The sequence below is a fragment of the Nomascus leucogenys genome, chromosome 6 (assembly GCF_006542625.1).
Source record: "Nomascus leucogenys isolate Asia chromosome 6, Asia_NLE_v1, whole genome shotgun sequence".
Lineage (NCBI taxonomy): Eukaryota > Metazoa > Chordata > Mammalia > Primates > Hylobatidae > Nomascus > Nomascus leucogenys.
Genome location: NC_044386.1, coordinates 61,101,870 through 61,115,579, shown reverse-complemented (window position 1 = coordinate 61,115,579; position 13,710 = coordinate 61,101,870). Strand labels below are relative to the sequence as shown.

At 47.4% G+C, this 13,710-nt stretch overlaps 1 pseudogene; it reads right to left on the bottom strand.

Annotated features, from left to right (window-relative positions):
* Positions 1–3,946: 3,946 nt before the first annotated feature.
* Positions 3,947–5,100, bottom strand: LOC100580276 (annotated as a pseudogene).
* Between the last annotated feature and the right edge of the window lie 8,610 nt (positions 5,101–13,710).

Here is a 13,710-nt window from a genome sequence, read left to right as displayed (position 1 = left end):
GGGGTGGGGACAGGGCCCAGCTAGAATGGAGTGTTTTGAATAAGCAAAGTTTGCTGAACACACGGCTCCTCTTTCTCAATGCTTCCTCCCCATGAAAATGAGGTGCACCTGCCGGGCGCCGTGGCTCACGCCTGTAATCCCGGCACTTTGGGAGGCCGAGGCAGGCGGATCACGAGGTCAGGAGATAGAGACCATCCTGGGTAACACGGTGAAACCCCGTCTCTACTAAAAATGCAAAAAATTAGCCGGGCGTGCCGGCGGTGCCTGTAGTCCCAGCTACTCCGGAGGCTGAGGCAGGAGAATGGCGTGAATCCAGGAGGCGGAGCTTGCAATGAGCTGAGATCGCGCCACTGCACTGCAGCCTGGGCGACAGAGCGAGACTCCGTCTCAAAAAAAATAAAAAAATAAAAAAGAAAGAAAATGAGGGGCACGTTAGGCAAGGCAATCACTTCCCTCACCCACCTCACCAGACTCCCACCTCTGGACCTCTGGGACTGCCTGAGGCCTGGACCCCCACTAAGCAGCCCCTGCCCCTGCCTCCACCGCACTCTCCTCCAGGTGCCCGCCTCTGCTGTGCATCCCAGCCTGCAGCAGGGCTGGGGCGGAGGGATGGCTGCTCTGGTCAGCGAGGCTCAGCCCCAGCTGCTCAGGTGCCTGACCCACACTCTGCCCTAGGCCCAGGGAGTTCAGCACCAGCCCAGCTCAGCCCAGTCCACTTCCTCTTGCCTAATCTGCTCCTCTTATCTCCCTTCTTAGCCCAGCCCAGGAGGCAGGGAGCTCTACCCATGACTTCCTTCCCCTCTGGGGCCTGGCCTTCTGCCCTGGGTCCTCCCCCTTGCATGGGACTTTGCATACCCCCGACAACGGTGAGACCCTCACCCAGGCCCTAGAATTGTCATGGCTGGAGGTCTGGTCCAGGGCAGGATGGAGGGTGAGAGAGGACACTCTTCATGGGGAATTAAGATAATAAACTGCCCAGTGGAGGCTGGAGCTAAGGGGATTTCCAGCACAGAAATAATCTGCAGAAGAGCAATTCTAGGGCCAGGGGGATGGAGCTGGAGCAGGGCCTGACCAACCCTCCTGGAAATGGTAACAACTCAGAGACTCTTCCTCCTCCTTTCCCCCAATCCCTCAGAGTCACCTCTCCTCTCTCCCTCCCTCCAGTCTGGGGCCCTTCTGGGGGCCCCTCTGGTAGCCCATGCTGTTCTGGGTCCCTCCCTGGGATCAGGTTCCCTAGATGTCTGTTTGAATGGATTTTGCAAGGGAAATCCCTGTCCCTTCCCAAAGCCCCTGCACCTGTCACCTGCGGCTGCCCTGGTCCCGGCACCCAAGTCCCTCCCTTTCATCTGTCCTGTAGCCATCAGCCCCCTCTCCACTTTGGGCCTGGAGAGACCAGTCCATTCCTCTCCCTCAGCCTGAGGAGGAAAGGAACAGGCTCTTCTCCTCATTTCAGGATTTCAGGGCTCCTCGCTCTGTTCCTTTCCATCTTCAGCTCCAAATCCACAGAACAAAGCCTTGCCCATCTTTACTCAGTGATGACACTGCCTGCACTGTTCTTGGGACCCCAACTGTAGCTTCAGTGGGGGTCTGTACTCTCCTGCTCACATCCTGACCTCCTGCAAAGCTCGCTCCAAAAATGCAGAAAATCCAGGCAGTCAGGAGAGCCGAAAATCTTCATCAAAGAGGGCTTTTTTCTTTTAAAAATAGATTTAGGTTTGAAAATTTGTGTTGACAAAGAAAAATGTTATGTAAATAATAGTAGAGAAAATCAGGGAAGTTACATGAATGCCCCATTTGGGAAATGTGACCTCCGGCTCCTGGGCTGAGCTGGGTAGAGGGCACCCCCTGCAGTGGGCCAGTCTCACCCCCCAGGGTGGGCAGTGGAAGGGCAAGGATGCCCCCTGCTGGGTGCACTCAAAGCATGCATGTCCTGAAAGTTGCTGTTGGGTCTGTCATTTGTGACCCTCGGGAACACCAATGCCAGAGAGTTTGGCAAGTAGGAGCCTTGGGCCATAGAATGTGGTAAGAACTTATATTCAACCAAATGTTGCCTCCCACAAGGGACATGCTTGTGACCTGGACCCCAGCACCTATGTCCCAAGTTCATTTGTTCACTTGCCAGTGCTATGTGGGAGCCCCATGCATTGGTTTCCCAGTTTGCTCATCAGAGAAGTTTAGTGGCAGAAGTTGAACTCAGACCTTCAGGTGCCACAGCTACCAGCCAAATGAGAGAATCGGACTAGGTCGGTTTCTTATCTGATGCCATGACTGTTGAAGCAGTGGGTTTTGGGAGCGTGGAACCCTGTTGTCCATCTTGGTCAAGGGCTGGCCCTCTTTTGGAGGGAAGATGGCTCTTATGGTATCTGTTTCCCAGTCTGGCAAAGGGAGCCACACTCACCACTCTAGGAACCCAGCCACTTACTAGCTGGTTTATCTTGTGATACTTAACCTTCTTGGGCCTCAACCTTCTCACCTGTAAAATGGGGATAATAATGCCTCATGGGGATGTTGCAAGGATTAAAGAATATAATGAATGGTACTTAATACAGTGCCTACACATGAGCCCAATAATACTATCATTATCATTATGAGTTATCGTTGTTATTTTATTGTTACTTATTAGCAGACACTGGCAGGAAAAATGGCAGTTTCTTATTCCTTCTTCCACAGTTCTTTCCACAGATGTCTTCACTGACTTTCTCTTTGGATTTTTCTTCCAGCAGTTCGTGTGGATCAGGGGCTGGACCCACCTTTGCAGGGCAGACTGAGTTAGAGTTGCTCCTGCCTGTGGACTTGAAGCAAGCTGTTCCCAAGCGGCCTGAACTCATGAAGTGATGAGCACAAGGGCTCCAATCATGCGCAACTGCCAGCCTCCCGCCAGCTTCATGCCACCACAGCCCCCCAGCTGATGAGGCACAGATGAGAGTGCTGAGCTGCCCAACTGTATGTCCATCTGTGGCCCCAGCTCCAGCCACCCTCTGCATACTGAGAGCTAAGCAGAAGTGGAGGCATGGGCAAGGCTGGTAGCCAACACTGATCCCTTAGGGAGGAGAGAGCCAATCAAGATTCCTGTAGATGCCCAGGAGGAAGATGTTGCTTGTCCTCCCATTCCAAGCCCCTCTAGAACCCCATCTGGGACTTAGAAGTGGAAAACAAACTGGGCATGGTGGCTCACGCCTGTAATCCCAGCACTTTGGGAGGCCGAGGCGGGCGGATCACGAGGTCAGGAGTTCAAGATCAGCCTGACCATCATGGTGAAACCCTGTCTCTACTAAAAATGCAAAAATGAGCCAGGCATGGTGGCATACGCCTGTAATCCCAACTACTCAGGTGGCTAAGGCAAGAGAATAGCTTGAACTGGGAGGCGGAGGTTGCATTGAGCCGAGTTCACACCATTGCCTCCAGCCTGGGTGACAGAACGAGACTCCATCTCAAAAAAAAAAAAAAAAAAAAAAGTGGAAAACAATCAGTCCATGTATGTTTCTCTTTGAAGTGCTATTCTGGATCAAATTTACCTGTGTCCATCTTCAAGAAACCCAGAGTTTAGTCCCCACTGAAGCAAAGGTTTGTTCTGTGATCTTAGCAAGTTACCTGAGCCCGTGAATCTGTCAAACTTTTGATCATTTCTAAGATTCCTTCCAGCTCTAAAAATCTCTTTCCACTCAGAAGGGCCAATCTTGTCACTTTTCTCTCTTGCCTTTCCTCTGAGAGATGACAAACCTAGAGATGAGAGCTGTAGGTGGCAGGACAGGCTTAGCTCTCACCCCAGTGTGAGATTCTTGGGCACAGTCACTCCTCTGCCTCTGTCAATCCCTCTGTGAAATGGGCCAGTTTTAATAAGTGTGATAGAAATAAATTAGATGATGTCCTTCTCTGGGTGGGCACGGTGCATTGCAATATAGGGAAGGTCATCAGTATTGATCAATTGCTTCTGTTCTTACTCCTGTCCAACCTTTTTTTTTTTTTTTTTTAGAAGTTAAGCCTTTATTTCCTTGTTTTGTAAATAAAGCTGGCTGAGTTGGTTGCTTTTTGGTGATTAGTCAAAGAGACCAAATCCCATATCCTCATCCGGCTCCTCCAACTCTTCCTTGGCTTCAACCTTAGCTGGGGCTGCAGCAGCGGGAGCAGCTGTGGTGGCAACAGCCACAGAGGCAATAGCCACAAATGCAGATGAATCAGCCAAGAAGGCCTTGACCTTTCCAGCAAGTGGGAAGGTGTAATCAGTCTCCACAGACAGAGCCAGGACTCATTTGTACCCACTGATGATAGAATGGGGTACTGATGTAACAGGTAGGTAGCCAGTCTGCAGACAGACACTGGCAACATCACAGACAACCTTCAGGAAGCAAGAATGAAGTTTCCTCTGTGATGTCAAGCACTTCAGGATTGTAGATGCTGCCATTGTCAGACGCCTGCTGGATGACCAGCCCAAAGGAGGAGGGAGAAATTTCGGCGTGTTCAGCAGCCTGGCTTTGTTGGCTCCCACTTTGTCTCCAGTCTTGATCAGCTGCACATCACTCAGGATTTCAATGGTGCCCCTGGAGATTTTAGTGGTGATTCCTAAAGCCTGGAAAAATGAGGTTTTCTCTGGCCCCACACCAGTGTTCTGGGCTGGCACAGTGACTTCACATAGGGCAATGGGACCAGCACAGGTGGCAGCTGGCACCTTACTAGCCAGCAACATGTCCCTGATTTCAGTGAGGTCCTCCTTGGTGAACGCAAAGCCCACATTCCCCCGGATATGAGGCAGCAGTTTCTCCGAGCTGGGTTGTTTTCCAGGTGCCCTCAGATGGCCGTGAGCATCATGGTGTTCTAGTCCATCAGCACCATAGCCTTCTCTCAGAGGGACATGAGGATCTGCTGTGTCTGCTTGGAGCCCACATTGCTGCTCCCACGATGAAACATTTCGGATAATCATTCCAAAAGTTGGATGATCTTGAAGTAGTTGGACTTCCAGGTCACCCTGTCTTCCCTGGGCATCACGGCGGTGCATCAGGGATTGCCACGCAGGGTTTAAAGACAATGTCACTTTCACGAGGATGCCAAGAGAGAGCTTTTTTTTTTTTTTTTAATATAAGATGGAATCTCACCCTGTTGCCCAGGCTGGTCTTGAACTCCTGGGCTCAAGCAATCCTCCCACCTCACCCTCTCCAGTAGCTGGGATTACAGGCATGTACCACCAAACTTGGCATCTGATTCACCATTTTATCAGGACCTGGGCAAAGCCACAGAGAACAAGCCCCTCAACTTTGTGAATAGCAAGGAGCCAGTGAAGACAGGAATATTGTGGAAGACAGACTCAGGATCCAAAAACATCCTAACCTATTGGAGCAATGGCCTAAACCTCACAAGGTGAAATGAACAGGGCTTAACTGAGAGATCTGGGCTTGCTGCCAAGACACCAACTGTACAAGGACAGGGTGGGGAAGTGGCAGCTTAGCAGAAGCATGTGTGAATAAAACTGAGGGTTTTTGCTGACAGCCAGCTCCATCTGAGTCAAATGACAGAGCTGCCAATAAAAACGGACAGACTCAGGCTGCCGAACTGAAGTCGGGTACTGAGCCCTGTGGTTCTCCATCTTGGTATCACACCAGAACCACCTGCAAAGCTCTGGTAACACTGCATATTCCTTGCTGTACCAAGACCCTCTGAATTATGATCTGGGATGAGTTGAGAGAGGGAAAGGAAGGTGAGGAGTTTGCATTTCTTTTATTTTTTTTTTAGAGACAGGTTTCACTCCGTTGCCCAGGCTGGTCTCAAGCTCATGGGCTCAAGCAATCCTCGTGCCTTGGCCTCCCAAAGTGTTGGGATTACAGGCATGAGTCACTGCGCCCAGCCAGGAGTTTGAGTTTCTAAAGAGTATCCCCCCTCGTTCCAAGATGCATCCAGGGCTTTTGAACCAAGGAACAGTCAGTCCCATTCTCATTCTCAGCACAACAGACCATACCCAAAATACTTGAGGAATTCAGTTTAGGTTGCTTTGTTGCAGGGAAGGTCATAACTTGAAGGATATTTGGTGGAAAGCAGCCAGAATGCAGGATGTAGGCAACACCCTGAAGGGAACCACTTTATAGAAGACACAGGTGGCCAGGAGGCCTAACTTCACATGGATGAGACTTGTTCTCTGGGGTCCCAAAAGTTAGAATCCAGGCCAGGTGCGGTGGCCCACACCTGTAATCTCAGCACTTTGGGGGGCTGAGGGGGGGCAGATCACTTGAGGTCAGGAGCTCAAGACCCGCCTGGCCAACATGGTGAAACCCCATCTCTACTAAAAATATAAAAATTAGCCAGGCGCAGTGGCACATGCCTATAGTCTCAGCTACTCAGGAGGCTGAGTCAGGAGAGTTGCCTGAACCCAGGAGGTGGAGGTTGCAGTGAGCCAAGATTGTGCCACTGCACTTCAGCCTGCACGAAGAGTGAGACTCTGACTCAAAAAAAATTTTTTTAAGTACATATTTTTTTTAAAGTTAGAATCTTAGGAGACTGTCTTAGGTCAGGTTTCTCAGGAAATATGCTGAGATAGAGCTTTTCTTGTAGGAAGTTTATTGGGGGTGCTTTCAGAGATAACATCTCTGAAGTAGTGAAAGAATCAGAATCAAGCCAGAGGAAGAAATTGGTGAACAATGCAGTCACAATACAGAATGCTTCCACAGGAAGCCCTGGGGTTGAGCTGGCCCTTTAGAGTTAGCCCCAACTTGGATAAGAGGGCTGTACCTTTGAATTCCACATTGACTTGGCAGATGACCCCTAGGGAAGAGTTGTGAAGTCCAGCAAGACAGCTCCCTTTGGCAGCTGAAGGAAATGCCAAGGGAGAAACTCATGTGTGAGCCATTGGCAGCCAACACTTCTGGCAACTTCGGGGATAAGCTCCTTGGTCCTAAAAGCAGTATCTGGGTGGTGCACCACAGCAACCGAGACAGTACCCCCACACATGACCCAGACCTACTTGATTTATGTGGTAAGTTCACTCTACTTGGGAATAGCTCCTCCAGGATTCTGGGAAACTTACAAGAATTAAAGGGAGAAACTATAGCCCCCACTACTGCAACTAGTCTTGGTGACACAATTGATATTCATCATTCCCCTCCTCTGTTACTCATTCTAGATTCTTTTCACCTTCAACTTGTCTAGGTGGCTTGTGTTGGGGTAACCAATCACCAATCACCATGGCCTTCAGACCATGCTGCTGATGTGCCCACCTTCCACCAAAATTGGGCATACCAACAGACACCCCAGTGGATCACCTGGGTGCCAAACATATTCTTTCCTGACCCCCTTATGTAACAGCAGCCCTATCTCTCCCAAAGGATCGGGGTCAATTGCCCCTTCCAGGAAGTGACTCCTCTTCTTTCCTGCTGGTTTCTTGGCACAAAGAGTCTGACGAACAGAAAGCAGCCATACTTTAGTTTATGGGGTTCTTGTTCTGTGCCTGGTGGAAGTGTTCCCCCTCTGGGAACCAGATTCTCTGAACCTGGAGAGCTTGGAACTGCAGGAACAGGAACCACAAATTCCTCCAGAAAGGTCACTGGGAGTGATGGTAAGTGGAGTCATTCCTACTTCTAACCCTAGTTTCCTAAACCTCTGTTCTACACGTTGACACATAGCACCATATATAATAGTTATTGATTAGGACGCATACCTCATCCTGGAGCATGGTGTCCCATCAACTCTAACATGGCACTTCAGCTGCGCTTCTAAAGGCTGTTCTATCATTCCACCAGCTCTATTCAGCTTCTGGATGGTGAAGTATGTAATAGGCCTAAAAGATCCCATGATCATGTGCCCATGCTATCCTTAAAGTGGGACTCTTGGTCTTCTGCAATGGTATGTGAGAGATCCCACGTCAGTGAATCAAACACTCTTTTAGCCCCCAGAGAGTGGCCTTTGAGCAGAAAAGACAAATCCATATCCAGAATATATGGCAATTCAGGTCAAGATGAGTCCCTCACCCTTCTGGAGTGGAACAGGTCCAAGGTAGCCAGCTTGGTACTGCGTGGCTGGTATCAGTTGCTGGCAGGTTGGACTTTTAGCAGTGACAATAGCTAGATTGGCCTTGGTGAGTGGGAGCCCATTCTGTTGAGTCACCCTTGCCACCAAACACGTGATACATGTGTCACCTCCATCTATGCCACCATGGCCACTTTATTCATGTGCCCATTGTGCCGGCATGGGGTGGTCAATGACAGAGGCAAGCTAACATCAATTCCACATCATTCTATCTACTTGGTTATGCAGTCTCCCCTGTGGCAGGTCCTCTCTGATGAGTATTAACATGCAATATAAAGATCTTCAATAGTGAGACCTATCTCTAGAAAAAAAAATTAGCCTCGTGTGGTGGTGTGTGCCTGTAGTCCCAGCTACTCCAGGGTCTGAGGTAGGAGATCACTTGAGCCCCGTAGGTCGAGGCTGCAGTGAGCCATGATCGTACCACTGCACTCCAGCCTGGGCAACAGAGCAAGACCCTGTCTCAAAAAATAAAAAATAAAGATACTCACATTTGGTGCTCACTCAAATAGATATAGCCACATATCTCTTCCCAAGACCTTCTTGTTCCCAGTCTCCCAGTATTTCTCTTTCTAGCCCTCTAACCAACCAGTCAAGCCATTTGCCTATAGCTCATGAGCCCGTAGACATTTTTACCTCAGGCCGCTCTACCAGGGGCCATGCTGATGATTCAGTTCCCAGTCAGGTATCAATGACAATGCAGACGCTGCATCCAGCAGACCTTAAAGCGTTTGACTATTCTACTATCCCCAGTGTACAGTTACCCAGGTAAACGGCATAGTTCCCTTTGGGGAAGTAGTGGGGAAATCATTACTGTATTGCTATAGTATTGCAGAAACCTTTCTCCTGGGAACCTGAACTGAAAATTGAATCGGGACTGGAAACCAAACAAGATATTGTGACTTTTTATTGGAGCAGCTGCCATCAACCTCCTGGTCTTTCATCCTTGATTTATTTTAATTGTATAGCTCAGCAATTCTCAGTGTGTGGTCTCCAGACCCCTTGGGGTCCCTGAGATCACTTCAGGGGTTTCACAAGGTCAAAATTGCTTTCATAATAACACTAACATGTTATTTACCTTTTTAACTGTTTGACATTTGCACTGGTGGTGCTAAAGCAATGGTGGGTAAAACTTCTGGCACCTTAAACAACCAAGGCAGTGACACCAAACTGAACTAGTAGTTCATTGCAGAAAGAAAGAGGAAAGAAAAGAAAAAAAAAAGGAAGGGAGAAAAGTCGTTTTACTTTAGAATATCTTTAACAAAACAATAACAAGTGTTAAATTGTATGAAGTTATGACCCTTAAATAGATGTCTTTTTAATATTCCGTGTGATTAAATGAAAAGTACTCTACTGCATGTGGAAGTATAACGGTTCTCTTGGGGAAAAGCACTTTTGTGACTGGGTCGTGAGCTCAACTAGCTGCTCTTTTCATGGAACACCAGTTTTACTTGAAAGAAGAACTGAAAAACCATGGCTATGCAGACTTGGCTATTTGGCAGATGTTTTCTCACATTTGAACCAAGTGAGCCTGTCACTTTGAGAAAAAATAATTGATAGTGTTTGTTACCAATTATAAAATTTGAGTTTTCAAGTAAAAACTAGAATTTTAGAAAACATGTATGCACTATCATGAGCTTCCTAGATTCCTAATACTTAAACTTTTTATAATATTATAAAATGTGATTTTTTTCTATTATATAATGAAATGTATCAATATTGCAAAGATATGTTTAATTCAGTGAACCAATATTTTCCAAATTATCAAAGTGGGATATTATAAAATCATGCATGGGTAAAAGTGCCATTCAAAGGGCAAGTTAGATCAATGGACTTTAATGTAATTGAGTACAAAAAAAGTTCACTGATACAGTTTTATAGTCTACATTTCAACCACCATTTAAGAAAATACTGCTAGTTGGGTTTTGGTGTAGTATCAAAGAAAAACAGCCACAATTATCTGAAAAGGCTCTTAAAATGCTCCTCTCTTTTCCAACTACATGTCTATATGAGGCTAGATTTTCCTCATATATTTTAGCCATAACAACAAATTGCCAGCAGATTAAATGTAGACGCAGATATGAGATGCCAGGCATGTTGGCTCATGCCTATAATCCCAGCATTTTGGGAGGCCAAGGCAGGTGGATCACTTGAGCTCAGGAGTTTGAGATCAGTCTGGGCAAAATGGCAAAACCCTGTCTCTACAAAATTACAAAAATTAGCCAGGCATGGTGGTGTGCACCTGAAGTCCCAAGCTACTTGGGAAGCAGAGGTGGGAGAATTGCTTGAACCTGGGAAGTGGACGTTGCAGTGAACTGAGATCACGCCACTTACACTCCAGCCTGGTGACAAAGTGAGATCCTGTCTAAAAAAAAAAATAAAAAATAAAAATAAAATAAAATAAAGTGGATATGAGGATCCAGTTGTCTTCTACAGTATAAAGCCACATTCCAGAGATTTGCAAATTTACAAAGCAAAGCCACTCTTTTCATTATTTTTTGTCATAAAAATATATTATCTGCCCAGGTGCAGTGGCTCACGCCTGTAATCTCAGCACTTTGGGAGGCCGAGGCAGGTGGATCACAAGGTCAGGAGTTCGAGACCAGCCTGGCCAACACAGTGAAACCCTGTCTCTACTAAAAATACAAAACTTAGCCGAGTGTGGTGGCATGCACCTGTAATCCCAGCTACTCAGGAAGCTGAGGCAGGAGAACTGCTTGAACCTGGGAGGCAGAGGTTGCAGTGAGCCAAGATCATGCCACTGCATTCCAGCCTGGGCAACAGAGTGAGACTGTCTTGGAAAATAAATAAATAAATAAATAAATAAATAAATAAATAAATAAATAAAATATGTATTATCTATGTTAACATGTAGTGAGGCTTATTATTCTTTAGACAAATTAATAAATATTTTGCAAAACCCTTGGTCTGATTTCTAATATGTCAAATTAAAATAGCTATAACCCAGATAAACAAAATCCCTTTAGATACCTCTCTCTCTCATATATACATACATATATATATATATTTAGAGACTAGGTCTCACTCTGTCACCCAGACTGGAGTGCAGTAGCATGATCATGGCTTAGTGCCGTCTCAAACTCCTGAGGTCAAGCGAACCTCCTGCCTCAGCCTCTCGAGTAATTGGGACTACAGGCATGGGCCACCCTGCCTAGCTAATTTTCAACTTTTTTTTTGTAGAGATGAGGTCTCACTATTTTGCCCAGGCTGATCTTGAACTCCTGGGGTCAAGTGATCCTTCTGCTTCAGGCTTCCAAGTAGCTGGGATTATAGGTGCGAGCCACCACATCAGGCTTAGAGACCTCAATATTTAAGAGTGTAAAGGGACCCTGAAACTAAAACATTTGAGGATCACTGGTATAGATTGAGCAGTACTGTTACTGGCTGCCTAGCTAGCTTGCTCCAGGGATGCTATGCTATCAACCATCTTCAACCATGGTCCTCTGTTGGCCAGGACTGCCCCCACTGCCACTCCAACTTGCTGCTTATTACAACAGTTGTGCTGTCTAGCTTCTATGATTTCATGGTCCTATCATCCCCACTGCTATCTGGCCTCTTGCTGTCAGGCATGGCTTACAGAGGACAGTCCAAACTCAGCTTCCCAGGGATGCTGGTACCCCTCTCACCAGTGTGTTCCTTGTTGCTTTGATAACTAGAGTATCCTCTGGGCCTTCCTGAAGAACTTAAGTGGTTTCTGGCCTTACATAGAATATACCCACTTCTCTGAGCTTTTGAATCCTTCTTCCACATTCTGCTGTGGTAGCTCTGGCATTTCCATTACACTCTGGTGGCCATTGCCTTCCTCCTGTCCCCCAAGATCCTTGTCGGGATATCACATCCTGATTCACAAGAGAATACTCCTATACCAACAAAGTCTCCCTTGTTCAACTTAATGTTTGGCACCACACCCCACCTTTATCTAGCCTATACATTTGCTCCTGGATCCTGCCAGTATATACTGGCTACTTCCACAACGACTTCATGGTCTAGCCTTCTTCCCTAGTGGGCCCCTGCACATCTCTGACTGGGCTTTATTGTGATCTGGCTCCGTGTATTGGGCTTATAGGCCAGGACAGAGAGGCAGCTTCCTTTGGTGTCAGAAGGCAAGTCCCAGTGACAGTTGCAGCTGAGCCATCATAGCCAACACTCCTGACAGTTGGAAGAATGAGCACCTCCCTCCTGAGTGTGACCTGGGTAGTAATCCCCAATATCCACTACAGAGACAAAGTCTAGCTTTGCCTATGAGGCAGAGCAGAGCCTGGATCAAGAGACTAATGCCCTGGAGTCAGGGGTCTGAATTCCATCAGGGCTTTTGAATTCCAAGGCATTGGGACTATGTGACCTTGAGCAGGTTCCTGGCCCTTTCTGAGGCAGGGACTTCATCTATGAAATGAAGATAAACAGTACTACCTGATAGGTCATTGGGAGACAAATAAGACAAGGAATGTAAGGGCTTGGTATAGTGTCTAGCACATTCTAAGGGCACTGTTATTGTCATAATTGGTCACAACTTCCCAAAGCCAAGAAGGGCTGCCTCAGGGAGCAGACAGTAAGGTATGCCACCATCCCAGATGGTCTTTGGGCTGACGCTGCTGAGTGCTCCCCAGGGATTTTGTGGAGGAGGCTATAGGGCCCACAGAGATATTCACAAAAGATGACTTTTTGGGCCCATTCTTTCCCGAGCGGCCTTGATTCTCTGATTTCTCTGATCCCTGCCTGTTCTTAGTAGGGAGAGGCATATTCACTTTCAGGCCACTAGGGGGCCATTTAGTTTTCTGCAACAGGAGAACACTAATGGTTTCTTAATGGCTCAGGCACCAGGGAGATCAGGCTCAATTATATCTGAAAGCATTCTTAGTTCCTGGAGTAAAAGACACTATGTAAATCCAGATAATAAATAGGGATTATTGATGACAGGTTAAAGAATCTGGCACTGTTTCGTTTAGAGAAGATAGAGTGAGAGGAATTGAATAAAGGCTTCAAGTATATTATTCTTTGGTACAGAAGAGTGACATGCTGTTTTCCCACTCCACTGGGAACCAAGCAAGAAGAAAGGCATTTAATTTGCAACAGAAATATGGAGAAGCAATATGGAGTGCATTCAGGAAAGGGGACTGAAGGAAGCTTTGTATTGGCCTCAACCTGGAATCTTTAAGAATAATTCATCATGGAATAGTTGTATGATATGTCCTGCCAGGAAGGCCCTAGAGCAGGGGAGAGAAGAGAGGACAACTTCCAGAGACAATTCAGGAATTTTTTTTTTTTTTTGAGACGGAGTCTGGCTCTGTCGCCCAGGCTGGAGTGCAGTGGCGCCATCTCGGCTCACTGCAAGCTCCGCCTCCCGGGTTCATGCCATTCTCCTGCTTCAGCCTCCCGAGTAGCTGGGACTACGAGTAGCTGGGACAAGTAGCTGGGACTACAGGCACCTGCCAACACACCCGGCTAATTTTTTTGTATTTTTGGTAGAGACGGGGTTTCACCATGTTAGCCAGGATGGTCTCAATCTCCTGACCTCGTGATCCACCTGCCTCGGCCTCCCAAAGTGCTGGGATTACAGACGTGAGCCACCGCGCCCTGCGACAATTCAAGAATTTTAAGTCAACAGGCTGCCCCGGCTGACCTAGGAACCGGGTGGAAGAGTGAGTTATTTCTTCCCCACCAGCCCACAAAAGGCCATAAACACTC